The sequence below is a fragment of the Plecotus auritus genome (genome assembly GCF_963455305.1).
Source record: "Plecotus auritus genome assembly, chromosome: 10".
Classification (NCBI taxonomy): Eukaryota; Metazoa; Chordata; class Mammalia; order Chiroptera; family Vespertilionidae; genus Plecotus; species Plecotus auritus.
Window position 1 is genome coordinate 18,546,464 of NC_137785.1, and position 25,097 is coordinate 18,571,560.

At 44.7% G+C, this 25,097-nt stretch overlaps 2 pseudogenes across 2 annotated transcripts; both read left to right on the forward strand.

Annotated features, from left to right (window-relative positions):
* Nucleotides 1-3,042: 3,042 nt before the first annotated feature.
* On the forward strand, nucleotides 3,043-3,521 carry LOC308236162 (U1 small nuclear ribonucleoprotein C-like; annotated as a pseudogene). The gene has a single exon. The product of its transcript is annotated as a U1 small nuclear ribonucleoprotein C-like (transcript).
* Nucleotides 3,522-11,102: 7,581 nt separating this feature from the next.
* LOC308235393 (ER membrane protein complex subunit 2-like) lies at nucleotides 11,103-17,552 on the forward strand (annotated as a pseudogene). Its single transcript has 3 exons — nucleotides 11,103-11,126; nucleotides 16,748-17,351; nucleotides 17,456-17,552. The product of its transcript is annotated as an ER membrane protein complex subunit 2-like (transcript).
* The last annotated feature ends 7,545 nt before the right edge of the window (nucleotides 17,553-25,097 follow it).

A 25,097-nucleotide genomic window follows, 5' to 3' on the forward strand; every position in this document is an offset into this window, starting at 1 on the left:
GAAGTAACATGGGAGCAGGGCCACCAAGACCCGTCTCTCTCTCTCTTCTGCTGGTCATGTCCGGTGGGCCATAAGGAGTCCCGATCTGGGTGTGGGGCAGACTGAAAGGATTGTTTTCGAACAGAATCTGAGTGGGAGGCCAATTGTCCGGGCCCCCCAGGGGCCATGGACTTGGGTCCAGATTTTCTCTCACTCCAGGAGGAGGCGCCTACGGGAGCGCAGGGTAGAGGGGTGTCGCCAGGGTCGGGTTCCCAGGGGCTCCTCCTGTCTGTCCCGTTGATAATATTGGTGCCGGAGGCAGTGGGGCAATGGAACTAGGAGGCATTTGTGAGGTATTGGGGCCTCCCGTGAGGCAGAGGGGCCCACCTCCGGTTGTGGCTCTGGAGGGGGAACATAAAGGGGAGGCCGGCAGTCAGGGACCCTGTCCTCTGGATCATTTGGTAAGACCTTAGGGTCTACCTTCTTGTCTCCTTTTGGGGGATGAGCCAATAAAATGGTCTGTCTCTGTCCCAATTTCCTTTCTTGGCCCTGGCAATTTTTTCAACCACCGGGGTTTTTCAGTGAGGATGTCAATCCAAATTTGAATATAAGGGATTTGGTCAGGGTGACCTGGACAGCCATAAACAATATGATGAACTCTATAAGCCATTCCTAAGCCATAGGTCCCGGTGGACAGTCACCCAACCCCAAATGTGGGCCATTCTAATTCACACAATTTCTGCAAATCAAAACCATTAACCGACGTCCCGTAGTCTCCTCCGCACCGTTTGAAGTCCTGAAAATTCTTAAGAAAACATTGTAAGGGGGTAGAAGTAGACGACTGGCCCTGACCCATTTAACAAAGACAAGGACAACAAAGACAAGACAAACCAGACACATGCACCCTAAGGTCACCCGTCACGCCTGGGTGTCCAGACTCGGAGGCTCCGCTGCGTCCAGCCCTCCTGCAGTCCACCAGTGGAACGTTCCACAAACAGAAACCAGGTGCTTACCTCCCCACTGGAGGTCCAGGTGGCTCTCACTTTCGGATTGCGAATTTTGGAGAAGACACTCCGCCTCCCTGGAACCCGGGACGGAGACTGGAGTGTCCTCACCTGGGGCGTCCACCAGCAACGTGGCCGGAGTGTTTCTCGCTGGGGCCTCCAAATGTTATGGAGCAACCCGCAAGAGACGACCACCAGAGACAGAGATAAAAATTTATGAGCCTTTATTAAGCTGGCCAGCAGCTACAGTTGCAACACTTCACTGCAGCAAAGGCCGAACTGCAGTGCAGACCACAAGTGTCACAGCAAATTTATATTCGGGAACCACAAGAGGGAGGACAGTTACAATGACAACCCAAAGGTTACAAAAGCCATTTCAGCCGTTTCTAAGAAACTCAGGGCACAGGTGCAACGCCTGGGCACGCTTGGCCAGAGCATGAACCACCACCTCCCTCCAAACTCCAACCGACCCATTGTTTGGTGACCTACTGCACCTCCCTCTGTCTTAAGGCATCCTGCCTCCTGGCAACGGAGGGGCTGTGCAATGTTTGTGGCCCAGAACAAGGCTAGAAAAAGAACCTCACCAGCCTCTGGCTTGAATGGACAATTGTGCCCTGACAGGATTTATCCCTGACTGTAGTGAGTTATCATCCTCCTTGGACCTATGAATGACTGACTAGATTGCTGATGCACAGATGAGCAATGCCTTTTAGGTTATTTTATTGTGTCCTTACCTGTTCTAGAAAAAAAAAGCAAGGAGGCTTTCCATGATTCGGGGTTTGCCCATTTTGGCAGGGCCTTGTTTCCCCAGTTAGGAAGTGAAACAAGCTACATGTCAGCATCTCAGTCTCTCCCCTTGAAGTTACAGGTTGGGCAGCTTATAATTCAACAGAGGATTCCCTGCTGAACACACAAACACCTCTGATTCACCTGTTGAAACATTTGATGGTGGGCAAGTCAGAGCAAGCAGGGGAGGAGGAGATGGAGAAGAACAGAGACAAGGCCATAGGGGAAGCCAGGAGCTCATTGTGGGACTCGGGAGCAGGGAGAAATCATGTTACAGTGAGCACGCTCTGCAGGCCTAAGGAGCAGATGGATATAATCAACATTCCTGCCTAAGTGGTCAGCACATACTGTGGCTGAACCCAGGGACAGGGACAGAGATGGAGCACAGCGATGGGACAGCTGTGGTCTGGCAGCCGCCATTACCAGGCAGAAAACAAATCACAGATGCCTAGCCTTCTCCCCTCATCCTCCTGGAGCTCACAGTGGGCCCAAACAGAAGCTGGGGCAGTCAGTGTGAGGTTACAGAGCACCCTTTGCAGCCCTGAGACTGGGGACGCAGTAAGAGTGTTTCCTGAGTAACAGGTACACACTGTGACTAATCCCAGTGGCAAGGGGAGGAGAATAAAACCACGAGCCCGCCTCTCCCAGCCACCGTCCCCCCACCCACTGCAGTGGAACCCAGGGGAGGCCCTAGGACACCTCCACAGGATAGAACTGCTGCCAGCATCTAGTTGCAAGAGGCAGTGCTGGGATTTCCTGGGCCTGGAACCCTATCGCCACCACATTCCCCTCAGTGGTGGTGCCGAGTCAAAGGATACCTTGTCAAGGAGAGGATGCCAACATTCCCAGGGAATACAGGGCGTTTTCCATGCTGAGGCGACACCAAAGTCTCAACAGTGCAAGTAAAAGAAAATAAAAACTGGCTCTTCACTGCCACCTACTGGAAAACAAAAGAAAGACCTCTTCTTATGAACCTGTTAAATACTTAAAGCTAAACACTTGTAAAAAGCAGGTTTTCCATTCCCACAATGGTCCAGGCAGAGAAATAATTCATCAAGTATCATGAATAACCAAGGTACCAAGACACCTCAGATAGAAAATGAAAAATCTCCAGAAAATAAACCTAAAGACATGGAAATATGTGATTTAAATGACAACTCAATATTGCAGTTCTGAAAAAAACTCAGCGAGATACAAGAAAACTCATAAAGGGTCATTGCCGGCGGCGCGGTCGCAGAGTGGCCGTCGGAGTGCCAACTGCCTGCCGAACAACATGCCGAAGTTTTATTGTGACTACTGCGATACATACCTCACCCATGACTCTCCATCTGTGAGAAAGACACACTGCAGAGTAGGAAACACAAAGAGAATGTGAAAGACTACTGTCAGAAATGGATGGAAGAGCAGGCTCAGAGCCTGATTGACAAAACAACTGCAGCATTTCAGCAAGGAAAAATACCTCCTACTCCATTCTCAGCTCCACCTCCTGCAGGGGCGATGATCCCACCTCCCCCCGGTCTTCCGGGTCCACCTCGCCCCGGTATGATGCCAGCACCCCATATGGGGGGCCCTCCCATGATGCCAATGATGAGTCCTTCTCCTCCTGGGATGATGCCAGTGGGACCTACTCCTGGAATGAGGCCGCCTATGGGAGGGCACATGCCAATGATGCCTGGGCCCCCAATGATGAGACCTCCGGCCCGTCCCATGATGGTGCCCACTCGGCCTGGAATGACTCGACCAGACAGATAAAGAGAAAGGGGAGCCTCTTTCTATCAGGCTTCTATTACTTGTTTTATTTCACAGGAGATCAAGGTGCTGTGACTCTGGGTGTTTTCTAACAGCAGACAAGGAAGACTCACTCCCTCTTCCTATCTAAGAGAATAGTGTTTGAGGGGAGTAGTGGGACCAAAAAAAAAAAGTAATTTTCATATGTATTATGAAATGTGAAAATAAAAACGTCAACTCTTTTTGTTAAAAAAAAAAAGAAAAGAAAACTCATAAAGGCAGTTAAGTAAGTTCAGAAACATAATCAATGAACAATAAGAGTATTTTATGAAAGAGATTAAAATTAATTTTTTAAAAACAAATAAATTCTGAAACTAAAGAACTCAATGAAAGAGATGAAGAATGAACTAAAGAGTCTAGGAAACAGAGCTGGCCAGATGAAGGAAAGAATGAGTGATATCAAAGATAGAAATCTAAAAATTATGCAGATGGGAACAGAAAGCCTATTCAAACAAATAGTCAACAAGAAGTTCCAAAAATCTATGGAAAGAATTGTATCCTCTCAACCAAGAAGCAAACAGAACATCTAATTATTTCAATCCAAAGAGACCTTCTCCAAGGAACATTATATTAAAACAGTCAACAATTAATGACAAAGAAAAAATTATCAAGGTGGCCAGGGAAAACAATATGGTAATCTATAAAAAAAATCCCATGAGGTTATCAGCAAATTTTTCAGCAGAAACTTTACAAGCTAGGAGAGAATGGAACCCAATATTCAAACTATTGAAAGAGGGAAATTATCAGTCAAAACCAATATATCCAGCACATTTATCCTTTAGATAGGAAGGAGAAATAAAGAGTTTCCCAGACATTCAAAAACTGAGGGAATTTATCATGACAAGACCTGCATAACAGGAAATACTAAAGGGTGTTATTCTACCTGAAACAAAAATACACAAAGATACAAAACTATGAGTAAGGTGACTCACAGACAGAGGGAAGAAATTGTAGCCCTAGTTCAGAATGGGGTACTATACACTTAAATATCACATAAAAGTTAAAGGAGGTAAAAAAAAAATTTAATAGAAGACAATAACCTAGCCAGTGTGGCTCAGTGTTTGAGCATCAACCCATGAGCCAGGAGGTCACTGTTTGAATCCTGGTCAGGCCAAATCCTCTGGTTTCAGGCTTGATTCCCAGTGGGGGCATGCAGGAGACAGCCAATTAATGATTCTCTCTCATCATTGATGTTTCTATCCCTCTCTCCCTCTCCCTTGCTCTCTCTGAGATGATTTACTAAAACATATTAAAAAAGAATAGAAGACAATAGTTACTGCAATTTGGAAATGAACTTAGCATAAAAAAGATCATTTGTGACAACAAAAACATAAAAAGGGAGGGGTAAAGGTCTGAATTTGCACAGGTGAATAAAATGGCAATCAGAAGAAAAAGGACTACTGTATATATAAAACTTTTTTTTACATAAACCTAAGGGTAACCACACACACACACACACCAAAAAAAAAAAAAAAAAAAAAAAAAACTAGAACTGAGACGCATACCATAAAAAAAAAGAGGAAACAAGAAAAATCATAAACTACCACCAAACTAAAATAACAGACACACAAGGAAAAAGAAACAATGGAAACACAGAACTGCCAGAAAAGAAAAGATAAAATCCTGATAGGAGCCTAGTCAGTGTTCCTCAGTGGTTAGAGCGTTGGCCCATGCATGGAAGGGTCCCAAGTTCGATTCCCAGTCAAGGGCAAGTACCTGGGCTACTTTGATCCCCTGCCCCGGACCAGCTGTGTGCAGGAGGCAACCAATCAATGTGTCTCTCTCACATCCATGTTTCTTTCTCTCTCTTCATCCCTCTCACCTTCCACTTTCTCTAAAAATCAATGGGGGAAAAATCCTCAGTGAAGATTTTTTTTCAGTTTTTTTTTATTTCAAGAAAAACAATTTTATTTTTTTTATTTTTTTTTATTTTTTTATTTTTAAATAAATCTTTATTCAGATTATTACAATTATTTCTCCTTTTTCCCCCCATAGCTCCCCTCCACCCAGTTCCCACCCCACCTTCTGCCCTTACCTCCCCCCCACTGTCCTCATCCATAGGTGTATGATTTTTGTCCAGTCTCTTCCTGAACCCCCCATACCCCTTTCCCCCTGAGAATTATCAGTCCACTCCCTTTCTATGCCCCTGATTCTATTATATTCACCAGATTATTCTGTTCCTCAGGTTTTTAATTCACTTGATTTTTAGATTCACTTGTTGATAGATATGTATTTGTTGTTCATAATTTTTCTCTTTACTTTTTTCTTCTACCTCTTCTTTAATAATACCTTTCAGCATTTCATATAATACTGGTTTGGTGGTGATGAACTCCTTCAGCTTTTTATTATCTGTGAAGCTCTTTATCTGCCCTTCAATTCTGAATGATAGCTTTGCTGGGTAGAGTAATCTTTGTTGTAGGTTCTTGCTATACATCACATTGAAAATTTCTTGCCACTCCCATCTGGCCTGCATAGTTTCTGTTGAGAAGTCAGCTAACAGTCGTATGGGTGCTCCCTTGTAGGTAACTAACTGTGTTTCTCTTGCTGCTTTTAATATTCTCTCTTTGTCTTTTGCTCTTGGCATTTTAATTATGATGTGTCTTGGTGTGGTCCTCTTTGGATTCCTTTTGTTTGGGGTTCTGTGGGCTTCCTGGACTTGTAAGTCTATTTCTTTCACCAGGTGGGGGAAGTTTTCGGTCATTATTTCTTCAAATAGGTTTTCAGTATCTTGCTCTCTCTCTTCTTCTGGCACCCCCATAATTCTGATGTTGGTACGCTTGAAGTTGTCCCAGAGACTTCTTACATTATCTTCAACTTTTTGGATTTTTTTTTTTGCTTTTTGCTTTTTCGGTTGAGTTTTTTTTTTTGCTTCTTTGTATTTCAATTCTTTGACTTGATTTTTGTGTTGCTCTTGTCTGGTTTTGGGTCTCTGTATAATATTTTTTATTTCAGTCAGTGTATGTTTAATTTCTAGTTGGTCCTTTTTCATATCTTTGAGGGTCTCGTTATATTTATCGGCCTTTTCTAGGATATTCTTAAAAAGCCTTATAACCGTGGTTTTGAATTCTATATTCAGTCATTTGTTTTCCTCCATTTCTTTCGTTTGTGATCTGATTCTTTGACGCCGCATTTTCACTGCTTCCCTGAGTTGGTTGTGTGCTAGGTTTCCAATACGGCCCTGTGGGTCTGCCTCCCCAGTTAACCTGAGGTGGACACTCTTGGTGCACCCCTTTGTGGACTGTGTGTACAGCCTTGTTGTAATTAAGTCTTTATTGTTGTTGGTATCACTGGGAAGAATTGACCTCCAGGCCAGTTGGCTGTAAGGATCAGCTGTGTCTATGCTGGGAGAAGTTCGGTGCTGGAGACAGCCTTATTGGATTAGACTTGCCAAATTGCAATAGCCTCTGTGCTCAGCTTGGATGGGGTGGAGTCTCAGTCTTGGCTTCCTGTCAGCCTTGCCCTTGCGCGCACATGTGCGCCTTCAGATTCTGCCTTCCTGGCTCCCGAGTCTCCGCCCGAGAGTCCAGACTCCCCCCACAAGAGCGTGGGTCCCCAGGGGCTCGCCCGGAACTGGGGTTCAGTGCAGTCAGAACTGGGGTTCAGTGCGGTCGGGGGTTTCCTTCCCCCTTCCGCCAGAGAAAGTCAGCCAGGCTCTCAGCCACCCTTCCTCTCTGCGCGCACAAAAACCCTTTGCCGTACCTCCAATTCTCTGTGAGCTTTTCTCTTTCCTTCTAGTTGTAGAATTTTCACTCAGCCAGCTTTCCTGTGGTTCTGGATGGTGTCCGTTCTGTCTTTTAGTTGTAGTTTTGAAATTGTTGCGCGAGGCAGCAGTTTAGGTGTTTACCTATGCCGCCATCTTGGTTTCTCCAAGAAAAACAATTTTAAATATGATAATGTTACATGCAATAAACCTTAATATTTCAAGAAAATGATCTTATATATAATAATATTACATGCAATTAATATTTCAAGAATAAAAGGATTTTAAGTATAATAATATTACCAAAACTGTGCTAACATAGTATGATATCACAAAAGATGTAGGAAATATTAAAAATCTACAAATAATAGGATTACTTCTATTATATTCTAGAATATGTTCCCCCTCTGGCTCTATTTTTGTTTATCAGTTTGTGTAGTTCATTATATTCCACAAATGAGTGAGTTCGTATGATATTTATCTTTCTCCAGCTTGCTTATTTCGCTTAGCATGATGCTTTTAAACTCTATTTTGTCGGATATGAGTATTGTTACTCCAGCTTTATTTTTTTTTCTTTTTCATTTGCATGGAAAAGTTTTTCCCATCCCGTCACTTTCATCCTGTGTGTGTCTTTTGTTTTGAGGTCAGTCTCTTGTAGACAGCATATAGTTGGGTCATGTTTTTGTATCCATTCAGCTACCCTACACCTTTTGATTGCAGCATTTAATCCATTTACATTTAGGGTTATTATTGAAAGGTACTTATAGTATCTCTGTACTATAAATTCTGTATGGCTAGGTTTCTCTCTCTGTTTCTTCTTCTCAGCAATCCCTTATAGCAATTCCTTTAGCATTTCTTGTAATGCTGGCTTGGTGGTGATGAATTCCTTTAGCCTTTTTTTGTCTGGGAAGCTCTTTATTTGACCATCTATTTTGAATGATAGCCTTGCTGGGTATAGTAACCATGGTCTCAGATCCTTGCTATTACCCTGAGTACTTCATGCCATTCCCTTCTGGCCTGTAGAGTCTCTGATGAGAAATCTGGTGTCATCCTTATGGGAACTCCTTGGTAGGTAACAGTTTTCTTTTCTCTTGCTGCCTTTAAGATTCTCTCTTCGTCTTTAATTTTTGGCATTTTAATTATGATGTGTCTGGGCATGAGTCTGTTTGGGTTCTTCTTGTTTGGGGTTCTGTGTGCCTCCTGAACTTGTGTGACTTTTCTTTACCAGGTTAGGGAAGTTTTCTACCATTATTTCTTCAAACACCTTCTCTATTCCTTTCTGCCTCTTCTGGCACACCTACTATTCTAATATTGTCACATAACACATTGTCCAACAGCTCCCTTAGGCTATCCTCCTATTTTTTAATTGTTTTTTTTCTTTTCGGTTCTCTAATTGAGTGACATTTTAAACTCTGTCTTCTAATTCACTGATTCAATTCTCAGCTTTCCGTAATTGCTGTGTATTCGTCCCAATGTGTTCTTTATTTGTGTTGTCATTTTTTTATCTCAGACTATTCTTTTTTCATAGTTACTATATATTTTTTCATACTGTTGAGCATTTTTAACACCATTACTCTGAACTCTGTTTCAGATAAATTTCTTATCTCTGCTTCATTTATCTCTTCTTCTGGAGAATTCGCTAGTTCTTTCATTTGGGGGTTGTTTCTTGGTCTCCTCATTTTAGTTGTCTGTTTGGGTTTGTAACTATGTTTTAGGTAGATCCTCTACACCTCTCAATCTCTAGTTCAGGACAGTGTTGAAGGCTGTTTCTGACTAATTGAATCAGGCAAAGACTCAAAACCTCCAGAGACCACCCCTGTCTACAGACTAATAGGATTCTGACTTGAATTGCCCCCAGGCAATCATCCTCAGGTGTAGGGAGAGTTTTTTCAACAGGGTGGGGCAGTTGCTTCTGGCTGGAGGCTAATTATTAATCTCTTAAGTGGCCTCAGGGCAAGGTGTTTTCCAATATGGTGTGTTGACTGTCTTCCCCCTAAGCAAGACAAATGTCTATGTGGGAAAGATGTCCTCCACTGCCTGATGGAATGACTCAGCCAAGGGAACTTGGGGTGTCTGCCTTCTGAGTTCTATCCTCCCAGAGCCTCCAGTCCTGGGTTCTGCTTTCACAGCTCCAGTGCACTTCACCCTCCCTCTGTCAGAGCACAAGGTGGGTGGCTCCACAGGGAATTTTTGTGCATTAGCCCTTTAAGAGGGTGCCTGAACTTTCAGCTGTCACTCCCTGACAGACAGCACCCCACTGATTTCATAGCTAGATGTAACGTGGGTACCCTCCTCAGTTTGGTGCTTTCTGCTGGGGAGCCCAGCTTTGGGATTAGATCCCAGAGTTCTCAGAGGAACCTCCCACCACAGCTGAGATACAAGTATCTCTCCGGGACTTCCGTTGCTGTCTGTGGGTGCCCAGCCAGCCCTTTCACGCCTCCACCCCTCCTACCAGTTCTATGCCATCTCCATCTTTGGCCCTTGGGTATCAAGGTTCTTTCCTGTGAGTTCTCCATTGATTATTCAGGAAGCCTTTCCATATTTCAGTTATAATTCCAGCTTGTTCCTGAGAGCATGCCCATGCAGCATCCTCCTACTCTGATGTCATATTTAATCTCCTCCTCAGTGAAGATTTTTTTAAAAATAAAAATAGCAATAGGAAATTCTTATACATCAATGATTTAATCACCTTAAATGTCAATGGACCAAACTCATCAATAAAAAGTCACAGAGTAGCAGATGGATAATAAATTTTAAAAACCCAACTATATGGCTCCTTTTGGAGATACAGCTCAGCCTCAAAGACAAATATAGACACAAAGTGAAAGGGTGAAAAATGATTCTCCAAGCAAATGGCATCCAAAGAAAAGCAGATGTAGACATACTTATATCCGACAAAATAGATTTCAAGATAAAAAGGGTAACAAGAGAAAAGGTGGACATTTTATAATTGTCAAAAGGACAATACATCAAAAAGACATAACACTTATCAATTATATGCACCCAATTTGTGAAGACCAAAATATATAAAGCAGCTGCTAATAACTAAAGGGAGAAACTCACCAAAACACAATTATAGTAGGGAACCTAAATACCTCATTGACAGCTAAGAATAGAACATCCAAAAAGAAAATTAATAAAGAAATATTGGCCTTAAATGACACATTAGAACAAATGGACATAATTAACATTCACAGAGCCTTTCAATGCAGAACAGAAGATTATCCATTCTTTTCTAGTACACACAGAACATTCTCAAAGATAGACCATATTCTGGGTCACAAAACTAGCCTCAACTAATTTAAGAAGAATATTCTCTAACTACAGTGCTTTGAAATTCGAGATCAACTGCAAAAAGAAAGTGGGAAAAAACACAAAAATATGGAGATTAAACAACATGCTACTAAACAATGACTGGGTTAAAGAAAAAGTAAAAGGAGAGATCAAAAGATACATGAAGATATGAGAATGACAATACAACATGTCAAAACCTTTGGGATGCAGCAAAAGCAGTAATAAGAGGGAAGTTCATATCATTACAGGCCTATCTCAAGAAACAAAAGAAATCCCAAGTAAACAACCTAACATTTCACCTTAATGAACTAGAAAAAGAACAAATTCAGCCCAAAGTCAGCAGAAAGTAATTATAAACATCAGAGCAGAATTAACAAAATAAGGAACAGAGGGAGAAACCAAGATGGCGGTGTACGTGCTGCCTCTCACAACCACACCAAAACTACAACTAAAAGACAAAACGTCTATCACCCAGAACCATGGGAAAGCTGGCTGAGTAGAAGTTCTACAACTAGAAGGAAAGAAAAAAGAGCATTGAGACTGGGTAGGACATGTACAAGCACAGAAAAGCAGAGGTACAGAGGCGCGCAAGTTGGGCTGGCAGCTGGCGACTGGGTGTGCTGTTTTTTTCAATCTGAAGGGAGACACAAGCTCCCGACTGCTCTGAACTCCAGTTTCCAGTGAGACTCTGGGGACCCAGGCTCCTACGGGGAGAAGCTGGACTGTCTGCCATCGGGTCAGAAAGTAAGGGTGGCTTTCTTGCAGAGGTGTGCGCAGGAATCATTGTTTACTGTGCTGGGGTGCAGGACGCGGGGACACGGAAACGCAGAGACACAGAAACGCGGAGACGCAGAGAGGGCTGACTGGCAGCCATCTCTGTTTGCCACACCCTAGTGATTTCCTGAGACCCCGCCCCACCCAATTTACAAACCCACCCAAACTGTGCGCAGTGGCTTTTGCATATGAATGGCCTGCCCTATTGCAGCTTAACCTAACAAACTGCAGCTCGGTCAGACAGCTCCAAAACTTCCAAACCCCAAGCAAAGAGGAGAAATCTGCAGATCTTGCTGTAGCTCCTGCTGAGTGGCCTCAGACAGTAGCTGACCTGCACCTCCTTGGAGATCCAGGAGCCAGCATACCTAGTGGTCAGTGTGAGACAACACCAGATTTCAACTCCTCACATCCATAAGTGACACACTCAAGATGCAGACTCAGTGAGCACCGAAGCACCACTGAAACAAGTCCTGCCCCATAAGGGTGTCTCCAGCACAGCAGTTCTTTCACTATAGACACAGCGGGTCCTCACAGCCAATTGGCCTGGAGATCAATTCCTCCCAGTGTACCAACAGCAATCAAGGCTTAACTACAACAAGACTGTGCACTCAGCAAAGGGGTACACCAGGAGTGTCCACCTCAGGTGATTGGGGAGGCTGAACCACTGGGCCCTATAGGTCACCTACCACACAAAGCCACTCCATCAACACAGGGAAGCAGCCAAAAGGTGGAGACAAAGAAACATGTCACGAATGAAAGAAATGGAGGAAAGCAAACTACTGGACATAGAATTCAAAACCACAGTTATAAGGTTACTCAAGAATCTTCTAGAAACCTCCAAGGAACTTAGTGAGACCTTTAAGGATCTTAATGAGAATGCCAAAAAAAAATGGAAAAGGACCAGTCAGAAATTAAGCATACACTGTCTGAAATAAAGAATATACAGAAATTCAACAGTAGACCAAAGGACACCAAGAATCAAACCAAAGATTTGAAATATGAGGAAACAAAAAACACCCAACCAGAAAAACAAAAAGAAAAAAGAATCCAAAAATATGAAGATAGTGTAAGGAGCCTCTGGGACAACTTTAAGCATACCAACATCCGAATTATGGGGGTGCCAGAAGAAGAGAGAGAGCAAGATATTGAAAACCTATTTGAAGAAATAATGACAGAAAACTTCCCCTACCTGGTGAAAGAAATATACTTACAAGTCCAGGAAGTGCAGAGAACCCCAAACAAGAGGAATCCAAAGAGGACCACACCAAGACACATCATAATTAAAATGCCAAGGGAAAAAGACAAAGAGAGAATCTTGAAAGCAGCAAGAAAAAAACAGTTAGTTACCTACAAGGGAGTACCCATACGACTGTCAGCTGATTTCTCAACAGAAACTATGCAGGCCAGATGGGAGTGGCAAGAAATATTCAAAGTGATGAACAGCAAGAACCTACAACCAAGATTACTCTACCCAGCAAAACTATCATTTAGAATTGAAGGTCAGATAAAGAGCTTCACAGACTAGAAAAAGCTAAAGGAGTTCATCACCACCAAACCAGGATTATATGAAATGCTGAAGGGTATTCTTTAAGAAGAGGAATAAGAAGAAAAAGGTAAAGATAAAAATTATGAACAACAAAGTGACAACAAATACATACCTATCAACAAGTGATTCTAAAAATCAAGTGAATAAAAAATCTGATGAACAGAATAAACTGGTGAATATAATAGAATCAGGGGCATAGAAAGGGAGTGGACTGATAATTCTCAGGGGGAAAGGGGTGTGTGGGGTGTGGGAAGATTGGACAAAAATCTTACACCTATGGATGAAGACAGTGGCAGGGGGTGGTAAAGGCATAGGGTGGGGGGGAATCAGGTGGAGGGGAGTTATGGGGGGAAAAAAGGAACATCTGTAATAATCTGAACAATAAAGATTTATTTTAATAAATAAAAAACATTTCACCTGACTATTAAGATACTAGTCACATGAAAGAAAAAAAAATAAGGAACAAAAAGACAATAGAAAGAAATAATGCAACAAAGAGCTGGTTCTTTGAAAAGATAAGTAAAATTGACAAATCTCTATAGACTTATTAAGGAAAAAAGAGAAAAGACTCAAACAAAATCAAAAACAAAAGAGAAGTTACAGCAGACACCACAGAAACACACAGGGTCATTCAAGAATACTATGAAAGACTATATGCCACCAAATTTAATAACCTAGAACAGTGGTCGGCAAACTGCAGCTCGCGAGCCACATGCGGCTCTTTGGCCCCTTGAGTTTTTAGCAAAGGCCAGCTTAGGAGTACCCTAATTAAGTTAATAACAATGTACCTATCTATATAGTTTAAGTTTAAAAAATTTGGCTCTCAAAAGAAATTTCAATCCTTGTACTGTTGATATTTGGCTCTGTTGACTAATGAGTTTGCCGACCACTGACCTAGAAGAAATGGACAGGTTCTTAGAAATATATAATCTCCCTAGACCAGTGGTCGGCAAACTCATTAGTCAACAGAGCCAAATATCAACAGTACAACGATTGAAATTTCTTTTGAGAGCCAAATTTTTTAAACTTAAACTTCTTCTAACGCCACTTCTTCAAAACTGAAAAAGAGGCAAGACTTCCTAACTCAATTTATGAGGCCAACATTACCTTGATACCAAAACCTGACAAGGATAACACACACACACACACGCGCGCGCGCGCACACACACACACACACACACACACACACACACATTACGGAACAATATCTATGATTTATACAGATGCATAAATTCTAAACAAAATACTAGCAAATTGAATGCAACAGTACGTTAAAAGGATCTAGTGAGGTTTGTTCAGGGGTGCAAGGAGTCTCCAGCAAATCAATCAATGTGATACACCACATTAACAAAATGAAGGATAAAAATTATATGATCATTTCCATAGATGCAGAAAAAGCATTTGATGAGGAATATATACCAATGGGAATATGATCAGAATCCCCTCCTTAACTCTTGGAGACATTGCAGATCACATTACTAGGGACATAGCTGCCCAGCAAAGATCCTGAGAATACCTAGCCACAGGTGTTCTTAATAGAATAGCCCTTGATTATCTTTAGCTGAGCTAGGAGGTGTCTGTGCTGTGGCCAACACTGCCTGATGTACCTGGATCAACACTTTAGTTACATAAGATCATTGAGCAGCCATTTGGTTTAAAAGGATGCCTCCTTTAACAGGGTATTTTTTGTTTGTTTGTTTGGGTCTTGGGAACTTTGGCTCCAAAGTGCACTCCAAACATTGGGAATCATCCTGTTTACAGAGTAAAACCTCAATATAACTAATTTGGGTGAGGGAGTGTCCATTAAAGCCAAAAGTCCATTATATAATAAAGTAGGTTTTCTGAATGCATATTGTTAGTTTTTCTGTTTTATTTATGTAGATATGTTTGTGTAATTAAAATTAAATATGTATGAAAAGTTTAATTCCCCAGAAAAGTTTTCTATATGTATTATAGTAAATTTACATTTGTACTGAATAGGTCTAGTAAACCCATGCTTTCACCAGGCACTGAGAGTAAACAAATGCACACGGCTGGGGCGCAGCTTAGCACACATCGGAACAAGCATTAAAAGTGCTACAGAAAGTCACGCCAGTAGACAATAGCGCCAATTACCAAGCATGCTGCCATGTGATCATGTGTTAACCATTCGCCAAACATCCTATCTAATAAAGAGGGAATATGCTAATTGACCATCACTCCATCACAAAGATGGCTTCACCCACAGCTGAAGCCAAGTTCCCATAAGGAGCCTTAACGAGCAATCAGCAGGGTCTTGAGGTTACGCCCTCCACTGCCCCCTAAGGGCTTGACAGGGGACCTCAGGCCATGCCCCCCGCCCGGCAGGGCTTGACAGGGGACCTCAAGGTGTGCTTCCCGTCCTGATGCTGGGCTAGGGGACCTCAAGCTGCTCCCCCTACCCCAGCACCAGGCTGGGAGACCTCAGGCCATGTCCTCCACCAGGTGGGGCTTGACAGGGGACTTCAGGCCACGCCCCCCACCCTGGCATCAGGCTGGGGGACCTCAGACCCCACCCCCTGCCCAGCAGGGCTTGATGGGGGACCTCAGGCCACGCCGCCTGCCCCAGCATTGGGCCAGGGGACCTGGGGCTGTGCCCCCCTGCCTGGTTGGGCTTGACAGGGGACCTCAGGTCATGCCCCCCACCCAGCAGGGCTTGACAGAGGACCTCAAGGTGCACCCCAGTGCTGGTTCAGGGGAACTCAGGCCACGCCCCCCGCCCCAGCACCAGGCCAGGGGACCTGAGGCTGCACCCCCCTGCCTGGCTGGGCTTTACAGGGGACCTCACAGAACGCACCCCCCACCCGGCGGGGCTTGACAGGGGACCTCAGGCCGTGCTCCCCACCCAGCGGGGATTGACGGGGGACCTCAAGGTGCACCCCCAGTGCTGGGTCGGGGGAACTCAGGCCGTGCCCTCTGCCCACCAGGGCTTGATGGGGGACCTGAGGCTACGCACCCCCGCCTGGCGGGGCTTGATTGGGGACCTCAAGGTGCACTTTCCGTCCTGGTGCTGGGCTAGGGGACCTCAGGCTGCACCCCCCACCAAGTGAGACTTGACAGGGGACTTCAGGCCACGCCCCCCACCCCGGCACCAGACCGGGGGACCTCAGGCTGCACCCCCCACCCCAGCACCAGGCCAGGAGACCTGAGGCTGCACCCCCCTGCCTGGCGTGGCTTGACAGGGGACCTCAGGCCATGCTCCCCACCCAATAGGGATTGACAGGGGACTTCAAGGTGCACCCCCAGTGCTGGGTCGGGCGGGAACTCAGGCCGCGCCCCCTGCCCAGTAGGGCTTGACGGGGGTCCTGAGGCTGCGCACTCCCACCTGGCGGGGCTTGACGGGGGACCTCAGGCCATGCCCCCCACCCAGCGGGGCTTGACAGGGGACCTCAAGGCATGCCCCCCGCCCTGGTCTGGGCTGGGGGACCTCAGGCCATGCCCCCTGTCCTGGCGCCAGGCCAGGGGACCTGAGGCTACATCCCCCCTCCGGCAGGGCTTGGCATGGGTGCGACTGGCCAAGTCTGGATCTAGCCCAATGTGGGCAGGGGCCGGCCGGGTCTGGGTCTCATGCAGTTTTGAGGCACATGTGGGTGGGCGGGGACTTGACTCTGGGTCCTGTGGTGCTCCCCAGACTCTGACAGGAGGAAGGTTTTCATATACATTTTACTAATTTTCTTTCATCTCTGACACTTCTATTATAGAAAAAAGGCAAATAGCAATATTAAATTATTTCCTCTAATTAATCCCCTTTTAATGTGCACGAATTTCATGCACCGGGCCACTAGTTGTTTATAAGCAGCCTGAGAGCTTTGTGAGATCACTTAGGGAGAAATTAGAGGAAAAAAACTCATGAAATAGTCAGAAATTGTGAGAGTTGGACAGGAATTGATTAATGGACATGCTACTAAGCTTGGAGATGATATTTGGATATATATGAACAGGTGATGAGTGCAGCCTTGACTACAGGCAGGATGACTTGGCTTGGCTTTACTAAGGAGTTGGGAAGACAGTTCTCTGGCAGTCACAGAGTCAACCACTAACTGGCATGAGATTTGAAGCCATGGGAAGATACGATGATGCTGTACAGCTGCATGATCAAATCTTACATGAAGGTTCAACTAACACTGCACCTGGAAAGCATAAGACTGCCACTCTAAAAGCCCAGGGGCAAATGTAGAGGCATTCGGGAACTGAATGAGTGTCTGGAACACTTTGCTGGAGTCCAAAAAGCCTGGCCTGGACATGCAGGGCTTCATATCAATGAACATAACCACGTTAAAGCAGCCTTTTCCTCGGAGGGGCTTATGATGACTAATCCACACAACCATGTACACTGTCTGCAGTACGCTGAGGTTAAATACACCCAAAAAGGACTTGAATACCTTGAAGTCTCAAGAAAGTGCTTTGCACAGGCATTGAAACTAAACAGCAGAAATATGAGAGCTTTGTTTGGAATTTACATATGAGCAAGTCATATTGCTTCTAATCCAAAACCAAGTGCAAAAACAAACAAAAAAAAAAGGACAACATGAAATATGCTAGTTGGGCAGCTAGTCAAATAAACAGAGCTAATCGGTTTGAAGGTTGAAGTAAAAAGGAAACCACATGCTCCCTAAAGGCAGTCGAAGACATGTTGGAAACACTGCAGATTACCCTGTCTTAAGGTTTCCAAACCTCTTTCACATTACCTTTCACAACTGCACAATTGAACTTATTAGCCTGTGACTTATTTACTAAATGCCCAGTGATATTTATATACTAACTAGAGACCCAGTGCATGAAACTCATGCACTGGGGGGGAGGGGTGTCCCTCAGCCCAGCCTGCACCCTCTCCAATCTGGAACCACTCGGGGGATGTCCGACTGCTGGTTTAGGCCCGATCCCACAGGGACTGCTGGTTCCTAATCACTCACCTGCCTGCCTGCCTGATTGACACCTAACTGCTCCCCTACCAGCCTGATCACCCCAACTGCCCTCCCCTGCTGGCCCGACTGCCCCCAACTGCACTCCCCTGCCGGCCTGATGGCCCCCAACTGCCCTCCCCTGCTGGCTGGATCTCACCCCCAACTGTCCTCCCCTGCTGGCCTGGTGGCCTCCAACTGCCCTCCCCTGCAGGCCCGATCACCCCCAACTGCCCTCCCCTGCCAGCCCTCTTGTGACAACGTGGGGGTGGCCATCTTGTGGTGACCATCTTGTGATGACATGGGCAGCCATCTTGTGATGATGCGAGGGTGTGAGGGTCAATTTGCATATTACCTCTTTATTATATAGAATTTCCTATTCAAGCAGTTGTAAAAAATGTGTTTATATGAACCCAAAAATGCCTTTTATTGCTAAGCAGCAAGATGGGGGAAGTCTACAGAAGAAAGAGTTAAGACTAGTCTTATGGATTTTATGTCATTCTCTTCAGATCACACACATATAACTGCTTTTGAACTAAAATCTGATCTTACCTAATAATAGACAAACATGCAAATTGACCGTACCTCTGCTACGCCACTAGCCAATCAGGAGTGATATGCAAATTAACCCAACAAAGATGGAAGTTTATTTGCATACACAGGCGCCGAGTGATGGGGGCGGGACGCTTTTGTCATCACCATGGCAACGATGCAGGCGTTCTGCCCCACCCCCATCTCTCAGGGCCTCTGGGCAGCGTGGGAAGGCAGGGCCGGAGCAGAAAGAGGCAGCTCCCGGAGCGGAAAGAGGCGGCTCCCGGAGCGGAAAGAGGAGGCTCCCGGAGCGGAAAGAGGCAGCTCCCAGAGCGGAAAGAGGCTGCTCCAGGGCCTGAGCGGAAAGGGGCTGGGCCAGAGTGGAAAGGCGGTGCCGGCAGCCAGGAAAAGGAAAGCCCATTCTAGCACGAATCTTCGTGCATCGCACTTCTAGTGTAGAAATAACCTCATTAAACCATAATAGTTTATTTTTAAATATAAATTAATTAATTAATGTTTAGTCATGAGACAGATAAAACAAGGCAAAAATCATTAATTTGTAACAGTTGGAATAAGTTTAATTTATTAATTCAGATGGTTAAGCCTTTTATTAATTTTTAGAGAAGCCCATGAAACAGGTAGAATCAGAGCTGACAGTACTATTTTCATCTCCTAAGAATCTAGGTACCTTTATTTAATTGATTACATAATTGCTTGGATATTATGGTTTTGTTTTATACATTAGGATAAGGAGGACAAATTTGTAAATCCCCTGTAACTCATAATATGGCAACATCTGACCTACTGGAGGAACCATTTAGCGAAATGTTTCTCAAATTCTCAGTGTTCTTGAAATTACCTGAGGTGCTTTTTGACATGGAGACCCCTGGACTCCTTGTCCTTATGGCCAAGCCTGAGATAAATGGAACTGGGGTAGGGATGTGCTGCCCTCTAGTGGGCCGATGTAAGGGGCAGGCAAAGGGGTGGGTGTGTCCTAAGGTAGCAAGGCAAAAAAGTTGAGTTATTCCTTCTACAACATGAGCCTTTGTTAATTAGATGTAACCATGAATCCTTGCATTTAAAATATCCTATATAATAAAAGGCTAATATGCAAATAAACCGAACGGTGGAACAACTGGTTGCTACGATGCACACTGACCACCAGGGGGCAGATGCTCAATGCAGAAGCCAGGCTTATGGCTGGCAAGCACAGCGGTGGTGGCAGGAGCCTCTCCCGCCTTCATGGCAGTTGGACATACCCCAAGGGCTCCCAGACTGCGAGAGGGCACAGGCCAGGCTGAGGGAACCCCCCCTCAAGTGCATGAATTTCGTGCACCAGGCCTCTAGTTTGTTATAAAAACTCTCAGCAAAGTGGGAATAGAGAGAACATATCTCAACATGATAAAGGCCATATATGACAAACCTACAGCCAACATCATACTCAATGGGCAAAAGCTAAATCCATTTTCCTTAAGAACAGGAACAAGACAGGGATGTCCACTTGCACTGCTCTTATTCAACATAGTATTGGAAGTCCTAGCCACAGCAATCAGACAAGAAAAAGAAATAAAAGGCATCCAAATTGGAAAGGAGGAAGTAAAACTCTCATTATTTGCAGATGACATGATATTACACATAAAACCCTAAAGACTCCACCAAAAGAAATATAGATTTAATAAATGAATTTGGCAATGTACCAGGATACAAAATCAACACCCAAAAATCTATGGCTTTTTTATTCACCAATAATGAGTACTCAGAAAGAGAAACTAAACAAGCAATCCCATTTACCACTGCAACAAAAAAGTTAAAATACTTAGGAACAGACCTGTATTCAGAAAACTACAGGACATTGAAAAAAGAAATAGAAGAAGATATAAACAAATGGAAGAATATACTGTGTTCATGGGTTGGTAGAATCAACATCATTAAAATGTCCATATTACCCAAGGCAATCTACAGATTCAATGCAATCCCTATTAAGATACCAACGACATATTTCACAGATCTAGAATAAACACCCAAAAAAGATGATGAATAGCCACAGCAATCTTGAGGAAGAAGAACAAAGTTGGAGGAATCACAATACCAGATTTCAAGTTATATTACAAAGCTACTGTAATCGAAACAGTTTGATACTGGCACAAGAACAGACATATAGACCAATGGAATAGAATAGAGAACCCAGATATCGACCCAAACCACTATGTCAATTAATATTTGACAAAGGAGGCATGAACATACAATGGAGTCAAGACAGTCTCTTTAATAAATGGTGTTGGGAAAATTGGACAGATACATGCAAAAAAATGAAAGTAAACCATGAACTTAAACCATACAAAAGAATAAACTCAAAATGGATAAAAGACTTAAATGTAAATCATGAAATCATAAAAATCCTAGAAGAAACCATAGGCTGCAAAATCTCAGACATCTCTCATAGCAATATGTTTAGGGATACATTCTCCTTTCTCCACTTGCAGAAAACTAAGGAGAAAATAAACAAATGGAACTACATCAAAATAAAAAGCTTCTGCACAGCAAAAGAAACAAAATGAAAACAAAGCCCACTGTATGGGAAAATGCGGGAAACTGATCATTGTCTCACTAATTAGAAAGATATGGACAGGGAACCGGGAAGGCTGGTCAACAACCTTCATTGCTCTGAAAGGTCAGAGCTAGTTCACTCACTGTTTAGTTGAAACATTGTTAGCTGAAGCAGCCTCCACCTGTTTGTCTTATGTAAATTTCTGTTATTGGAGTTTCCTGCCTAAGGGTTATGGGTGTATCCCATAGTCTCAATAAAAGGGATAGCAAGGCCAGAGCAGTGGGTAGTCCTCCCAATAGAGGTGGCTCCCGCCTGGCCTCCAATATTCCCAAATTAATACTTTTCTAAGTCTCTTTTCATTTGTGTGCGGCTTTCTCCAGAACCCAAACCCTGAACTGGAACCCTGAACCACGCGGGATGTGAAAGGGGTTCCCACAGGAAAACATATTTAGCAATGATACATCTGATAAAGGGTTAATATCCAAAATATATAAGAAACTCATACAACTTAACAGAAGACAAACAATCCAATTAAAAAATAGACAAAGGACCTAAATAGACACTTTTCCAAAGAGGACATACAGACGGTCAAAAAATATATGAAAAAATACTCAAAGTCACTGATTATCAGAGAGATGCAAATTAAAACAACAACAAGGTATTACCTCACACCTGTCAGAATGACTATCATCAACAAGTCAACAAACAGCAAGTGCTGGTGAGGATGTGGAGAAAATGGAACCCTAGCGCACTGCTGGGGCAAATGCAAACTGGTGCAACCATTATGGAAAATAAAACGGAGTTTTCTCAAAAAATTAAATATGGAACTGCCATTTGACCCCATGTTCCTACTTCTAGGAATACATCCTAAGAAACCCGAAATACAAATCAGAAAGAATGTATGCACCCCTATGTTCTTAGCAGCACAATTTACAATAACTAAGATCTGGAAACAGCCCAAGTGCCCATCAGTAGATGAGTGGATAAAAAAGCTGTGGTACATTACACCGTGGAATACTATGCAGCAGTAAAAAAGAAGGATCTCTTACCCTTTGAGACAGCATGGAGGGACCTGAGAGTATCATGGTAAGTGAAATAAGTGAGTCAGAGAAAGACAAGTATCATATGATCACACTCATATGTGAAATCTAAGTAACAAGATAAACTGATGAACAGAGTGGATCCAGAAACTCGAAGCATGGAATAGAGTATGGAATCTTGGAGGAAAGGTGGGGGAGGGTGGGTGGGTGAGAGGTAATCAACTAAGGACCTTATATGCATATACTTGGTATGCATGGCCCATGGACATAGAAAATGTGGCAGTGAGGTCTGGAGCTGGGGGCTGGGGGCGGGGGCAGGCTGGCGGGAGTAATGGGGGGGAAAAGAGGAGACATATGTAATACTTTCAACAATAAAGAACTATAAAAATAAAATAACTTTTGGTTAAATGGCTCTCAAATCTCCTTATCTTGAGATTCACAAGTGTGCAGAGGTACATCACACAAACACACACATGCACACACACATGCACACACACACCCTCCTCAGGGAACCTTCATGGTCATGGACAGCACCAGTCAGCCAACAAGAGCAGAGCAAAGAGAGTGAATGGCACCCAAGATGTCCCTAGGCAGTCAGCTCAGAATCTGCTCTGAGGGCTGAGATGGGTCTGGGGAAGGGGCAGCACCTGCAGAAAGTAGGGAGGGTACCAGGGGATTGGGTACTGCTGACCAGGAAGGAGCACTATTCCCAACACAGCACACATCTCTCTGCAGCCCTATGAATACAGAGGGTCCTGAGCCTGGCTGTCCCTGCCTCACCCAAAACCAACACTGAATCAGGAAGCTGAATTTGCAGTGGGTCGGATTCAGTAATTCCAAACTCAAATGCCTGTCCTCCAAAATAAGAAAATATCAATGCATCCTCTGTTGAATTCCCAAAGCACACACTACCAGCATCTAAATTAGCAGGAAATTCCATCATTTCCTTGGTGTCTCCACCCAGCCCCCTCCCCCACATGTCCACTTGCAGACACACAGGTGATAACAATTATCCCAACAATTATCCCTGCATCTCTCCTTTGTTCAGCTGCTGCCACCTCCTGGCAGGTGATGGTAATCAGGACATGGAGCCTGAGAGCCTGGTCTCACAACTGACCTGGGAGACAGGACTGGGTCTCCAGACTGGTGGGGTCAGGGGCAGCAATGACCATACTGCAGCCCTGGGGGGACTGGGTAATTGGGCAGAAAGGGCTTCCCGAGTGTGATGGGGACAAAGAGTTGATGCAGGACTGAGTGGGGAAGGACTGGGGCTTCAGCTGGGAGCACTGAAGGGGAGGGAATGGAATGTTCACAGGGAAAAGGCTGGATTCTGCAGAGGAAAGGCTCTGGCGCACTGACTCAGCTGCAGCCACTAAGCAGGCTGTGTGCCTCCTGCTGGCCCTCATCTCACAGCTCCCACCTCCAGGAATAAGGCTCTCTCCTCACATCCACCTGCCCTCCCTCACCTGTGCTCCTTCATGGTCCACTCTACATGAAGGGGCTCTGGGTCCCTGTCCTGCACAGCAGGGAGGGAGAAGGGAGACTAAGTTCCCCACAGTCAGCCCAGAAGTGGTGTCCTAAGGAGGGTGGGGAGAGTCAGGGAGGTCCTCACCCTCCCACTTCCTGGGTCCTGATCTGAAGTTGATGGCGAAGCCCTACACCACCTGCTCCCTCAGGTGCTGAGAGAACCTCCCTCTCCCACCCTGAACAGACCTTCACCTTGAGTGCCATCATCATCAACCAATAGCATTTGGACCCTTTCTTTTTAATGGTGGTCAGATGCTTTCCAGCTCTAGGGGAAAATGTGACTCTCTAAGGCCAACACATGTCTCCTCATTCTTCAAATAGGAAGGTTCTTGAAATACCCAGGAGGACCAGCCGCCCACTGAGGAAGGCCCAGTCTGAAATATTTCACAGCAGCCCAGCCAAGGCCCATGTGCACAGATGCTAAGTGGCAGGGCCTTCAGAGCCACAGGCTCACGACCATTGTCCCCTGTGACCACCCCTCGTGCAGGAACATCTGGGCCCTGGGTGTCTATCTTATATTACCCACTGTCCCTGAACCATCTCCCTCTACAATGACTTAGGCCCTGGGGATGGTTCCAGGTCCCCAGTCCATGCTACTACAACCCTATGTGAGGTGCTCCCCTGGGGACCCTGATGTCTGAAGCAGGAGCTACACCCTGAAGAAATCTAAAGATTATTTGAAGGGTGGGGGCTGTTGCAATAAAAACACGCATTTATTTGTTTCAGATGATGGAAAAGGTCCCCAGGAGCTCAAGGCGGTGTGTGAGTGCCCTCTAGTGGCTTGTTCCTGCTAGAAAAGGAGAGAAAAGGGCAGGAGAGTTGAGAGATTGGGGCTGAAGTTGGACAGAGGGCATATTCAGGTTCAGAAGGAGGCATAGTTAGAGGTGATGACTGATGGCTACCTTAGCTCACCGGCTGGAAGACTGGGTTGTGAAAGGGTGTAACCACAAATAAGAATGATACCAGTGGGTTGTACTGCAGAGTCGGGTGAGGAAAATTCTGTAGACACTGAGAAGAGAAAATACCTCTTAACAAATCTATGTCATGCCATTAGACAACCTACTCTGATGTTCTTACCATCTCAAGCATCTTAGCAATAAATGCAGTCATTTCTATCATTAGGAAGAAACATCTTGTTAAGAAGAAAATTAGGAGTTTATCTATACTTTCAAACTCATACACTGTGACATCATAATTTAAAAATGAATTTATGGCCCTACCTGGTTTGGCTCAGTGGATAGAGCATTGGCCTGCTGACTGAAGGGTGCCAGGTTCAATTCCATCAGGGCACATGCTCGGGTTGCAGGCTCGATCCCCGGTAGGGGGCGTGCAGGAGGCAGCCGATCAATGATTCTCATCATTGATTTTTCTGTCTCTCCCTCTCCCTTTGTCTCTGAAATCAATAAAAATATATTTTAAAAAATAATAAAAATAAATAAAAATGGCTTTGTGCCCCCAAAATGGACAGTGTCAGGTCTCCTTCCCAGCACCTGTGGGCTGACAACCTCTGTCCCCATCCCTGGGCCCCTCTCTGAACTACAAGACCTTTAATGTTCCTTCATTAAGGGGTTGGGTGGGGGTCTTTGTAGTGTCCTCACCATTGGTCCCTCCACCTCTCAGACTCTGGGCACAATCTGTTGTCCACTCTTGGGTGTGATACT